Raw genomic sequence first — 13,163 nt, 5'->3', positions numbered from 1 at the left:
ATCTTGTCTCCTAGCACTGCTGTGCAGAGGCTTACTGCCTCTGCACATGGAGGAGTATTGTTTTCAGTCGGCTTAAAGTGGAGTAACTCCGCACAAGATTGCAGGAAAGAAGCATACGGCAGAGCACAAGACGACCTCGGATTATTAGCACCAAAAGGCCATTTTATAACCACTGGATGTAGGTCACTTGGATTTTTTTTAACTGAATAAAGCAATTATATTCAAATGAATTATATTCCAAAGAAGTACTTTTCTCCCTTTCTCACAATACAGGAACTCATGAGCATTCAATGAAATTGCTAAGCAGTCGGGTTAGAACGGATAAAAGGAGGTACTTCTTCACCCAAAGGGTGATTAACATGTGGAACTCACTGCCGCAGGAGGTGGAGGCGGCTAAAGGCATAGCCAGCTTCAAGAGGGGGTTAGATAAAAATATGGAGCAGAGGTCCATCAGTGGCTATTAGCCACAGTGTGTGTGTGTGTATATAAATAAATAAATTATTGGCCACTGTGATACAGAGTGTTGGACTGGATGGGCCGTTGGCCTGATCCAACATGGCTTCTCTTATGTTCTTATGACTCTTAAAGTTCCTACAATTCTAAGCATGCTTTAAGCGGTATGCATTTCACTCCAGGACAGAATAGAACATGCTTATGGTTGTGCTATAAGAAAGATATTACAGCACATGGATGACCACATCTAACCTAAGTATTCCATTAAGTCATTCTGTGATAAGAGTCAAATGTAACAAATCAAGAAGTAAACCAATTCCTCTTGTGGAAACTGTTCAGGGCTGCAGTGGATTCGGGTGTGCAGCTCTCTGTGTTATAGATGGACACCAGAATCCCCTGCAGTGGCATAGTGAATTCACGATTTGTGCTCAGATGAGCATTTAATATCCCTTTTAATGGTTGAATTGATCAATCTCATAACAGGTGCTTTATGAGCCCTCTCACATACACAAGTTCTTAGGTCCATGATCACCTAAAGACCCCACTCCCTCATGGATGACCTCTTACAACATCTGGATCGGGGAGGCTCAGCAGTGCTGTTGTTAGACCTGTCAGCTGCGTTCAACATGGGGATTTAGGGATCTGCCTTACAATGGCTCTCTTCCCTTCTCAAAGGTCGAGGACAAAGGGTGGTGATTGGGGAGAAATTGTCCCAGAGACACCCTCTTATATGTGGTGCGCCTCAAGGGGCAGTTCTTTCCCCAATGTTACTTAACATCTACATGTGCCTCCTCTTCCCCAGATTGTAAGGAGGTATGGGCTGGGATGCCATCAATATGCAGACGACACCCAGCTCTATCTATTGATGGGCAGCCGGTCAGACTGCACCCTGGGAAATCTGAACCTGGCATTACAAGCCATGGTACCTTGGCTCAGGCTGAGTCAACTGAAGTTGAATCCAACGAAGATGGAGGTTCTCTGAGTTGTGGCGGCTCACGAAAGGAGCTCCCGTTGCCAGCTTTTGATGGAGTGCCACTGTTACCCGCACCAAAAGTCAAGAGCCTGGGAGTGCTCCTGGATTCCTCTCTAACTATGGAGGCCCAGGTAGCAGCCACTGCCAAATCTGCCTTTTATCATCATGAGGTACGGCAGTTGCCCCTTTTCCTGGAGCGTAGTGACTTCGTGATGGTGGTCCACACTATGATCATCTCGAGAATGGGCTACTGTAATGATCTCTACATGGGGCTGCCCTTGACTCTGATCCGGAAGCTGTAGCTGGTGCAAAAGACCGCAGCATGGCTGTTAATGGGGCTCCCTTGTCAGGAGAACATTCAACTGATGCTAAAAGAACTGCACTGGCTGCCTATTGCATTCCGAATCCGCTCCGGGGTGCCGGTACTGACCTATAAAGCCCTATATGGCTGGGGGCCTGCCTATCTATGGGACCATCTTCCCCAACATGTTCCCCAGAGAGCACAGCATTCGGGATGGCAACATCTTCTTTCCATCTCCAGACCAAGGGAGGCCAGACTGAGCTCTACAAGGGCCAAAGCCGAAGGAGGCAGCACCGGCGCTGTGAAACACCCTCCCAGAGGCCATATGGACCCTGCAGGATCTTTCCAAATTCCACAGGGCCTGTGGAAACAGAGTTATTCCAATTAGCCTATGACATCGGAGAGTGCTGCCACCCTAATAACTGAGCAAATACCAACTATGAGCCCTTAGATAAGGTCTCAAGGACCGCCAATGGGTAGACCAACTTAAGAAATGAACAGAAATTGAGTTGGCCCACTGAAAACACTGTGAACTGCCATAAGAAGTTGTGAATGGCACCATAATGTTGTATTTACGGTTTTTAGTTTTTCATTGTTTTTATTGATTTTAATAGGTAATTTTCTTGTTGTTAGCCACCCTGTTCAAGGAGAGGGCAGGATATAAATTTAAAGTAAACAAATAAATAAATAAAATAAAATAGGATCTAGTGCCAGGTTTAAGTATCCACCACCGGTGACATTTTCCATTGCTCAATTTTAGGAGTCCAGAAGTGGCTCTTGCACTCTTCACAAGGTCTTACTATTTCCCTAAATTGACATCTAACCATACCTCAATTTTCTTTTGTCAAATTTTCTTTTGTTCTACTCCACTGATGGCTCAGATTAATTTATACTCAGCCAAGACTTCCACTCTTATCCCATCTGAACCTTCCGTGCTAATGAAAGGTAAGGTAATGTACAACCTCTGAGAATGAAATAAACCAAAGGAACAAAATAAGTTCACAAAATAAGGAGGTAGGACTTCAGCTCAAGAACTGATAGCTTTTGCTCAAGACCCTTGGTCAGAGGAGCAGAACAAGAAAGGAAAGGAAAAAAGGGAGGTGTTTTTGCTTGTTTTTAAATGGTTTCATGAGAATTTCTACCCAAGCTTAAGATCACCACCCTGAGTATTCATCCTCTTTGAAAAAGTGTGCATTAAAACAAAATTTAAAAGATCACCTTATGTCACCAGCATGGGAGGAGGAGTTGTGTTGCTTGTCATCATTGAAGTCACAGGACTTACTGGGACATTCTCTCCACACTTGCACAACCACATTCCACTCATATTGCAAGAGAGTCGCTAGCTTCAGGAGAGGGCATGCAAAGATCACATTTCCCCAGCAACAAAGGACAGCAGGGAGTGCTGAAGTAAGGCAATTTCCTTCCATCCATGAAGAAAGTCGTACCTGGTACCAACAACTCCATAACTGTCATACAATAAATTATCAATGTGGAGAAAGCCCTTACCAGTGGAACACCTTATCACCATAACCTTACCATGAACAAATAACATCTTCCACATTAAAATAACCTAGGGAGAGTTTGGCATGTCACTAGACAGATTTTTTTCCCAATAACTGTCCCACTCACTGGTGGTTTTTGAGAGTAATCCTAAATTGGTCAATTCAATAGGGCTGACTCCCAGGAAAACATCCTTTGGACTACACTTTGGTGCTTTCTGAATTACACCAAACCCCATGATAAAAACTAACTGGTATTCATACTGGACACCTTCAGAGTCATCTTTGGTCTTCCTATTCAAGAAATGGCTTCACAGTCTCTATACTCTGCATTTTGTACCCACCGTCACTTCAGTAGTTAAAGATCTCTTCATCCAAGCTCAGTTTGCTCTACATCTCGTTCAGATGGTCATACATGACCTTCTCCATAGCTTCTAAGACATAACTTTAACAGGGCTTAATTATAACAGAATAGCAGGGTAGCTAATTCACTTCCTGTCAAAGCCAAGAAGGTAGGCACCTTGATGGCCAGAGTGCCCCCAAATCCCCAAATTAAGTATCCACCACCGGTGAAGATAGTGGTGTGCTGGCAAACAAAATGGGAAGGAGGAGAGATGAGGGATGCACTTTACCAGACTCACTGGGAGCAAGCCAGACGCCAGCAGCTCACCTCGGCCACTCAGCTACAAACGTCCAGGAGGCAACAATGGGCATAAGCTACACTTATTGCCTTCTCCCAAACTGCTGGCCCCAACAGCACTTTTAGGCTGTCCAGCTAGAATCTGGGAGACTCAGGTTCAAATCCCCAATCTGATATGGAAGTTCATTGGGTGCCCTTGAGCCTGGCAAACTCTCTCAGCCTAACCTACTTCTCAGGGTGGTTGTGAGGATAAAACAAATAACAAGGTAAGGTGTTCTGGGTTCCCATTGAAGGAAATGGCTGGGGCATGACTTAAATAAATAAATGAAGTAAATGAGTTGGTCTGAGAACCCACTCTGCACGCCAAACAAAGTGGTCTGACATACCACTGTTCAGTTGTGGGCAGAATACCCATGAACTAGCTGTTTAGCTAACTAAGACTGTAACATACACTTCCATTCTCTCTGGAAGGATCCCCTGCCCAAGGCACACACACACATACTCCAGGTCTTCAGGTCTCCTTTATGAGTATGCACGTTAGGGTTGCCAAGTCCAATTCAATAAATATCTGGGGGCTTTGGGGGTGGAGCCAGGAGACATTAGGGGTGGAGCCAAGATCAGGGCTGTGACAAGCATCACTGAACTCCAAAGGGAGTTCTGGCCATCACATTTAAAGGGATGGCACACCTTTTCAATGCCTTCCTTCCATAGGAAATAATGAAGGATAGGGGCACCTTCTTTTGGGGCTCATAGAATTGGACCCCCTGGTCCAATCTTTTTGAAACTTGGAGGGTATTTTGGGGAGGGGCACTAGATGCTGCACTGAAAATTTGGTGCCTCTATCCCAAAAAACAGCCCCCCCAGAGCCCCAGATACCCGCGGATCAATTCTCCATAATTTTCTATGGGAATAAATCTCCCTAGGGAATAACAAGAGTTCCCAGCAGACACTTCCCTCCCCTCCCCCCGCTTTCTGACGACCCTGAAGCGGGGGGAGGGCCTCCAAACCAGGGGATCCCCTGCCCCCACCTGGGGATTGGCAACCCTAATGCACGTCAACCTAACTCACAGAAGGACCAAATGTGAACACAGTATCCCCGACAGCATTACTTTCTGATTTCAGTCTTTATGCATAAACCAATAATTTGATGCAGCTTGTGAGCATTTCAAGCAACAAGTGGCGAAGAACGATGTAGTTTCACACGAGAACTTGAATGAAAAGCAAGCACTCCCAGCTTCAAAAATATGCAAAACATCACATGCTAAACCCTTGCTAATGCCAGAGATGTTCTGATTTTAACATCAAACGTAAGGCGTTGTAACAAATTGTAAAATGGATTATTTGAAAATATATTACCCCCCACCCTTACTAGCCTCTTCAGCTCTTGGAAGCAATTTATAATCAATAAAGTACAATGAAAATCAGCATGCAGTCCTTAAGGAAGCATACAAAAATGAACTTGGAAGCAATTTCTCCTTCGTCAATAAGACAGGATCCTCATCAGAGTCAAGTATTTCCTTAGACTGCATTTCTTGGTTCTTGGGTGGCTGCAAAAATCTAAATTAGGTAAAGGAAGACAAATACATAACTTTCAGCCTTCAAGGGTTCTACTATTTTAAACAACATTAAATTTCAAAATAATCAACATCCAGAAAACAGATAACTTCATAGTGAGGCCGCAGTATAGAAATAGGCAACCCATGGTGTTTCTGCCAAACAGCAGTTGTTGTTGTTGCTCAGTGACTCTTTGCGACCCCATGGACAAAATCACGCCAGGCCCTCCTGTCTTCCACCATCCTCCGAAGTCTGCTCAAATTCGTGTTTGTTACATCAGGAACACTGTCCAGCCATCTCATCTTTTGCCGTCCCTTTCTTCTTTTGCCTTCTGTCTTTCCTAGCATCAGGATCTTTTCTAGGGAGTGCTCCCTTCTCATTTGGTGGCCAAAGTATTTGAGCTTCAGCATCTGACCTTCCAGTGAACAGTTTGGGTTGATTTCCCATAGGACTGACTGATCTGATCTTCTTGCAGTCCACCAGACCATTTTGCTTGGTCCTCAGGGTTGATTCTTCACCAAAAGATCAGAGGTGAGAGGCAAGACCCCTGATGCATGGGCAATGCTTCTGGGGCTCAGCATGATTTCAGTGCATTCAGGCAAGTATAACCCTTGGCTCTCCTCTCTTGACTCCAGTTTGGTGTAGTGGTTAAGTGCATATATTCTCATCTGGGAGAACCAGGTTTGATTCCCCACTCTTCCATATGCACCTGCTGATGTGACCTTGGGTCAGTCAGAAGTTCTCTCAGGGCTGTTCCACTCAAGAGCAGTTCTGGGAGAATTCTCTCAGCCTCACCTACCTCACAAGGGTGTCTATTGTGGGGAGGGGAAGGGAAAGGAGATTTGTAAGCCGCTCTGAGACTCCTTTGGCTAGCAGAGGGCAGGGTATAAATCCAATCTCTTCTCTTCTCTTGTGTTTGTCAGCACTTCACATTTGCATAGATAGATATTGTGTATTTTGTGGCTTTTGGGCAAAAATTGTCACCCACACATTTTAAACTCTCTGGGATACAAACGTTTTGTTCTGGCATTCAGTGGGCTGGATCCAGCCAGATTTTCCTTAATCCTCATCAATTTCCCTCTTTATTACAGCTCCTGTTCCAAGTGGCTTTTGTTAATGCAAATCCCATTACACCAAACATAGCCCTTTTGATGGGCAAAGAGGATCCCTGCTTCTCTTTATCACCAGCAATAAAAGCTGGTTGGATCAAACCCTGTGTATACCATTACAAGGTTAACTGATTTAAATTCTTGCTTATTAGCCCAGTTTGGCCTGAGCTTATCAAGGCTTGGGAGCTAAATCAGGGTTGGCCACAGTTAGTACTTGAATGGGACACTGCCAGGTTGCTACGTGGAGGAAGGTAATGGCAAGCCTCCTCCCTACGTGGAGAGCCAGTTTGGTGTAGTGGTTAAGTGTGCGGACTCTTATCTGGGAGAACCGGGTTTGATTCCCCACTCCTCCACTTGCACCTGCTGGAATGAACTTGGGTCAGCCATAGCCCTGGCAGAGGTTGTCCTTGAAAGGGCAGCTGCTGTGAGAGCCCTCTCCAGCCCCACCCACCTCACAGGGTGTCTGTTGTGGGGGAGGAAGGGAAAGGAGATTGTGAGCCGCTCTGAGACTCTTTGGAGTGGAGGGCGGGATATAAATCCAATATCTTCATCTACCTCACAGGGTGTCTGTTGTGGGGGAGGAAGGGAAAGGAGATTGTAAGCCGCTCTGAGACTCTTCGGAGTGGAGGGCGGGATATAAATCCAATATCTTCATCTACCTCACAGGGTGTCTGTTGTGGGGGAGGAAGGGAAAGGAGATTGTAAGCCGCTCTGAGACTCTTCGGAGTGGAGGGCGGGATATAAATCCAATATCTTCTTCTTCTTCTTCTCCGCTGATCTTTTGCCTGGAATGCCCCTGGAGTCACCATGGCAGGGTCCATATTGGCACTTTAAGCTAACACAGGGACGGCTCACAGTCAGCTCAAAAACCCAAATCCAAACATGCACATCTGCTGCCCGTCTCGCTCCCATACTCACCCCGTCCTTAGGCTTCTCTGCCACGGCTCAAAAAGCTACCACTTCTGAAGTGGTAGCAAATTTTTAAGCACCATGGCATCCATCCCAGTGGGCGTCTGAATGCCGGAGCACACCTGCAAAGTACACTAGCAGTGTGAACCCGCCAATCCACTCTAGGCGCTCACCGGTATTCTTTAAAAAAAAATAAAAACTGACCAGAGCGCATGAAAAAAGAAATCCAAACCACACCACGGGGGTGGGTGCACAACAACCATCTGACCACGCCAAAGCGCCTCCCGCACAGGACATGGGCAACCCGCACGGAAGCGTCTGATCGGGATTCGGTCACTCCACTTTGAGCCGGCCCAATTTGAGATACTTCCTGGGCGCCCAAAGCTGTTAAGTCTAGACTCAGCCCATGAGTCAGTTGCAGCTTGACAACACCTCCTTCTTCAGCATTCCGAAAACACTATGGACTAGTAATTTTTTTTAAATAACACTGAGCATTCATAAATATTATTGGGGCATTTCTCTTCCTGAGAAATTTCCTAGTGGGTCACTGTTCTGGAGGGCTACGAGAGGACAGGAGCAAGTGGGGTCAAGCATCGCTAACTATTCCAATGCCGCAGGGGCCAACTGGCATGGACCCTTAAGAGATACCACTGACTCGTCAGTTCATTTGACACCAGCCGTTCCGTAAGAAGAGGGCAATGGGGCAGACCATTGTTGCTGCTGAGGAGACGGTCAGGTCAGGCGGGTGTGTGGCTCCGTGGAAGAGCACACGCTTTGCATGCAGGAAGTCCTGAGTTCAATCCCAAGCATCTCCAGCTAAAAGGATCAGGCAATAAGTGATGTGAAAGATCCTGCAGAGTCACTGCGAATCACGGTAGGCAATACTGACCTTGGTGGACCATGGGTTTCATTCAGTATAAGGTGGCTTAATGAGTTTACTCCTGAGCCATTTTACCTTTCCCGTCTTAATTCTACATATATATTTTAACTGAGAAGGTATACATGCACATGAAAGCTTATACTCAGAATAAAACTGACGGTCTTAAAGGTGCCATTGGACTCAAACTTGGTTCTACTGCTTCAGACCAGTGTGGTGACTCACTTGTAATCCTTATAACAATGCTTCCATTATTATATCGCAGACAAGAAGGACTGAGCCTTAAAGAGAGAGTGATTTGCCAAAGGCCTCTTAGCAATTTCATGGCAGATCCAAGACCTCAACTGGAGACTTTCAGCTTTAAGAAGAAGAAGATATTGGATTTATATCCCACCCTCCACTCCGAAGAGTCTCAGAGCGGCTCACAATCTCCTTTTACCTTCCTCCCCCACAACAGACCCCCTGTGAGGTGGGTGGGGCTGGAGAGGGCTCTCCCAGCAGCTGCCCTTTCAAGGACAACCTCTGCCAGAGCTATGGCTGACCCAAGGCCATTCTAGCAGGTGCAAGTGGAGGAGTGGGGAATCAAACCCGGTTCTCCCAGATAAGAGTCCGCACACTTAACCACTACACCAAACTGGCTCTCCAACACCAAACTGGCTCTCCACTTTAGCAGTCCAATTACTCGACTGCTGGTATAACATACCAATTCTCAACATGTAAATGCTGCCAATCCCAGCCAATTTATCTGAATCTGATTTTTTTGCAGGTTCAGAGCGTTAAATGCCAATAATAAGCAGGGAATGACAATAGTCATATAAACGGGATTTTCAGCATTCGTTTGTATATGTCTGAAAGGGGGGGGAGCATTTACAAATCAATCTGCGTTTGTTAGGGTTTACACAGGTCTATCAACATATCAAACATAGAGATATAATTATATTCATTACAAATGATATCTGACCTCTCCATCAGAGCATATGTTCAAGTCAATAAAAAATACTTACTAAAATATAATAAGTACAACTAGAAAACTGGGAACCAAATATAGAATTCAAGATACAAATATAGCCTGAAACCAATCTACTTAAATGCTTGGTGAAAAACACTCCAGCTCAGAAAAGGCTCAATCTGCTTCCTCAGCCATAAAAGGAATAACAACAGTAGATTTTCATAGGGAGGAAATGACATATGGTGCCACAATAGAAAAGGTTTGGTTTCCTGAAGCAAGAGAACACACCTGGCTTATTGAATGTGGACCACCACTTGATGCAATGTGCTCAGTGCAGTCTGGGCTCCTGACCTAATACTTTGGAATGCATTTCACAACAAGCATAAGAGCCCTGCTGGATCAGATAAGAAGATGATGATATTGGATTTATATCCCACCCTACACTCCGAAGAGTCTCAGAGCGGCTCACAATCTCCTTTACCTTCCTCCCCCACAACAGACACCCTGTGAAGTGGGCGGGGCTGGAGAGGGCTCTCACAGCAGCTGCCCTTTCAAGGACAACCTCTGCCAGAGCTATGGCTGACCCAAGGCCATGCTAGCAGGTGCAAGTGGAGGAGTGGGGAATCAAACCTGGTTCTCCCAGATAAGAGTCCGCACACTTAACCACTACACCCAACTGGCTCTCCTAAGCAGTCCATCTAGTCCAGCATCCTTTATCCTATCACATAGCGGCCTACCAACTGCCCTATTAGCCAGCAACACGGCATAGTGGCTAACAGTCATTCAACTGAGGATGTTCTCCGCAGCCGAGAACGAAACGTCTGGAAGAAAAACTTTCTCCAGTAGAACACGGCACTTGAGCCCGAAAGATTCTACAAACCCTAATGATGTTACCAGCCGTGAAAACCTGAAATCTTTGATAGGCATTCAGCTGTTAGGGCTATTGAGTAAATATTTTGCCCTCTTTTATATTGTTTTATTGCTTTTATCATTTTATTATTATTGTAAACTTGACTTAACGTTTTAAAACCCGATGTTACTTGCCCTGAGCATGCTTGCAGGAATAAATAATAAAATAAATAAATAATAAGGCCTTACCAATGTCACCTCCTTGCACTGGTATTCAGAGGCTGATTGTGGAAATTCCCTTTAAGCATTTTGGCTAGTAGCCACTGATGGACCATGAGCTTTGATGAATCTGTCTTTTTGCATCTGCCAGGGTCAGGCCAACATCCCACCCCAGAGTCACCTCATACAGGCCTCATACTAGAGGGGAAGGTATTAACAGTTCTCTAGTCTTCCTCTTTTCTTTTTACTGCCTTCCCTTGTATCCAGTTAGTTGGAAGGAGGACTAGCATTTCTTTCCAAGCCTGAGTCCTCGGCCCTAATGAGGGAGACAACCTGGGGTATGCCCACTCTTTCCTCCTCCTGCCATGCCGAGGGTTGTCTCAACTTCCTGGGTTGATTGGCAGGAGATATTGCCAATCAGATACAATTGGGCCAGGCTGGCCTCCAGCCTTAACCTCCACCCCCTTAATTGATGGTCAGCCTCCCCAGGCCAGCGAATGCTGGCACATTAAGATTCAGGGATGCCCCATGCAGCAGCTGTTCTCCCCTTGCCTGGTCAGGTGTTCAGGGGACCTCTTGAGTAGGCCTGGTTTCAGTGGCCCCGTTCCCTGGAGAGTAGACTGCCTTGCTGTGTTGGTTGGTTGGGATGGAGCTAATTCTGCTGTCTGCAGGACACTGTCAGGGAGGCTGCTCCAGTTCTGGGGCAAACTACCCTGCACCCTTTAAAACCATCCATGCTTGTGGTCTAAATCCCTTGGCAGTGAATTCCACAACCGCTGAATCTATTGCCCATTGTCTTTACCATGTGCCCCCAAGTATTATGGGAGAGGGAGAAGAGATCTTGTCTACGGTTGCCAGCCCTGGCTTGAGAAATTCCTGGAGAGACGGGGAGGGCACTCAACAGGGATGTGATACCACAGAGTACAGCTCCAAAGGTTCCATTTACTTTGAAAGGACTAATCGCCTTAGTCTGAAGATCGGTTGTAATTCCATAAGAACACCAGGGCCTTTTTTGGAAGCTGGTCATGAACATGAACATATGAAGCTGCCTTATACTGAATCAGACCCTTGGTCCATCAAAGTCAGTATTGTCTTCTCAGACTGGCAGCGGCTCTCCAGGGTCTCAAGCTGAGGTTTTTCACACCTATTTGCCTGGACCCTTTTTGGGAGATGCCAGGGATTGATCCTGAGACCTTCTGCTTCCCAAGCAGATGCTCTACCACTGAGCCACCATCCCTTCTACATATGAAGCTGCCTTCTACTGAATCAGACCCTGGGTCCATCAAAGTCAGTCTTGTCTTCTCAGACTGGCAGCGGCTCTCCAGGGTCTCAAGCTGAGGTTTTTCACACCGATTTGCCTGGACCCTTTTTTTGGAGATGCCAGGGATTGAACCTGGGACCTTCTGCTTCCCAAGCAGATGCTCTACCACTGAGCCACCGTCCCTCATGCTACTCATGTGTCTCCTTAGCCCCTTTTCTAAAATGAAAAGGCCCAGACTCTAGCTTTCCCTCACGGGAAATGTACTTCAACCTCTTAAACTAGCACAGCATAGAAGGAAAGGGAAAGTTTGTAGACCAGGCTCTTGTAGCCTTGTGATCTATTACTACTACCCTTCAGGGATGGGCAAATATAATACTTGAAAATACAGTAAAGAGTGGGTGTAGAAAGCCACACGGGGCTCGAAGGAGGAGATCTTTGCAGCTTTTCTGCAGGCGAGCAGCCCGGCTCCTAACCGAGGCGACCCTTTCTCTGTCTCCTGCTTCCTGGCCCTCAAGCACATGGCCTCCCCCAGCCGTGCCAGCTCCAACTCGCTTTGCTTCCCCACGGTTCGAGCAACTTCAAGTTTCCCCCGATGACAATGCAAGCCGCGGCCGCTAGGCTGGCTGCTTTCGGAGCAGAGTTGCCTGGAAAAGCGGTCCTACCAGCAGCTCCAGTCAGCGTCGGAAAACCTGGTCTAGATTAGGTGGGGGGAGGGCGGAATAGGCTTTCGAGCTTCAAACTGGTTTTTGCCAAGTGCGCGATGGCAAACGCGGACTGAATCGTTGACATGGAAACGGGATCGGGACGCACACTCTCCCCCACCCACAGCGCGCATACACACAGCCCTTATCATTATCCCTCGCCTCTAAGCAGTTTGCAAACGCGGCATGGAGTTTTCTTTTTCTTTCTTTCTTGCACATTCAGAAAGAGGATAACTGTTTCAGCCAGAAATTGCTTCCAAGGTTGAAAGCAAGAACAGAGAGCGGGGAGGTGGGAAAGAAAGAAAGAAAGAAAGAAAGACAAATGCACATGCTGAAGACAAGCGAGCGTTCTTGTCTGTGACTAGTCGCACAAGCACCCGGAGATACCACAGGACCGAGAAGAACAGGAGAGCCATCTATTATTTATAATTAATAGAGCGCACTGCAAAACGTGGCATGGATTTCAGGGCCAGGGCGGGCTGGGGGCACTTTCAGAATAGCCAAACACTTGGGGTTTTTAAAATATGCATATATAAATTACAAAATATGGAAGCTCTCGCCACATCCTGAACATTTGATTGTTCTCTTTGCACATCCCTCTTATGTTATTGACCTAATATATATAAATATTTGTGTCTCCAACGTATCAGTTTATTCGGGGTGTGTGTGTGTGTGTGTGTGTAACATTTGTCCTCTGTGTGTCATGTTCCTTTTACAAGGTTGGTGGGGGCCAAAACGATCCCCAAAGAGCACGGAATGTTTTAGAGTAACTCCAGAGGACAAAAGCGAAGCAGTGTTTGTGGCTGATATTTAAAAAAAAAAAAAAGATCTGTCACCTTCTGTATCTCCCCCCCCCCACCCCCCACCAG

This window comes from Heteronotia binoei, chromosome 17, assembly GCF_032191835.1.
Source record: "Heteronotia binoei isolate CCM8104 ecotype False Entrance Well chromosome 17, APGP_CSIRO_Hbin_v1, whole genome shotgun sequence".
In the NCBI taxonomy this organism is placed as follows: domain Eukaryota; kingdom Metazoa; phylum Chordata; class Lepidosauria; order Squamata; family Gekkonidae; genus Heteronotia; species Heteronotia binoei.
The sequence above is the reverse complement of the archived record's forward strand: the minus strand, read 5'-3'. Positions refer to the sequence as shown.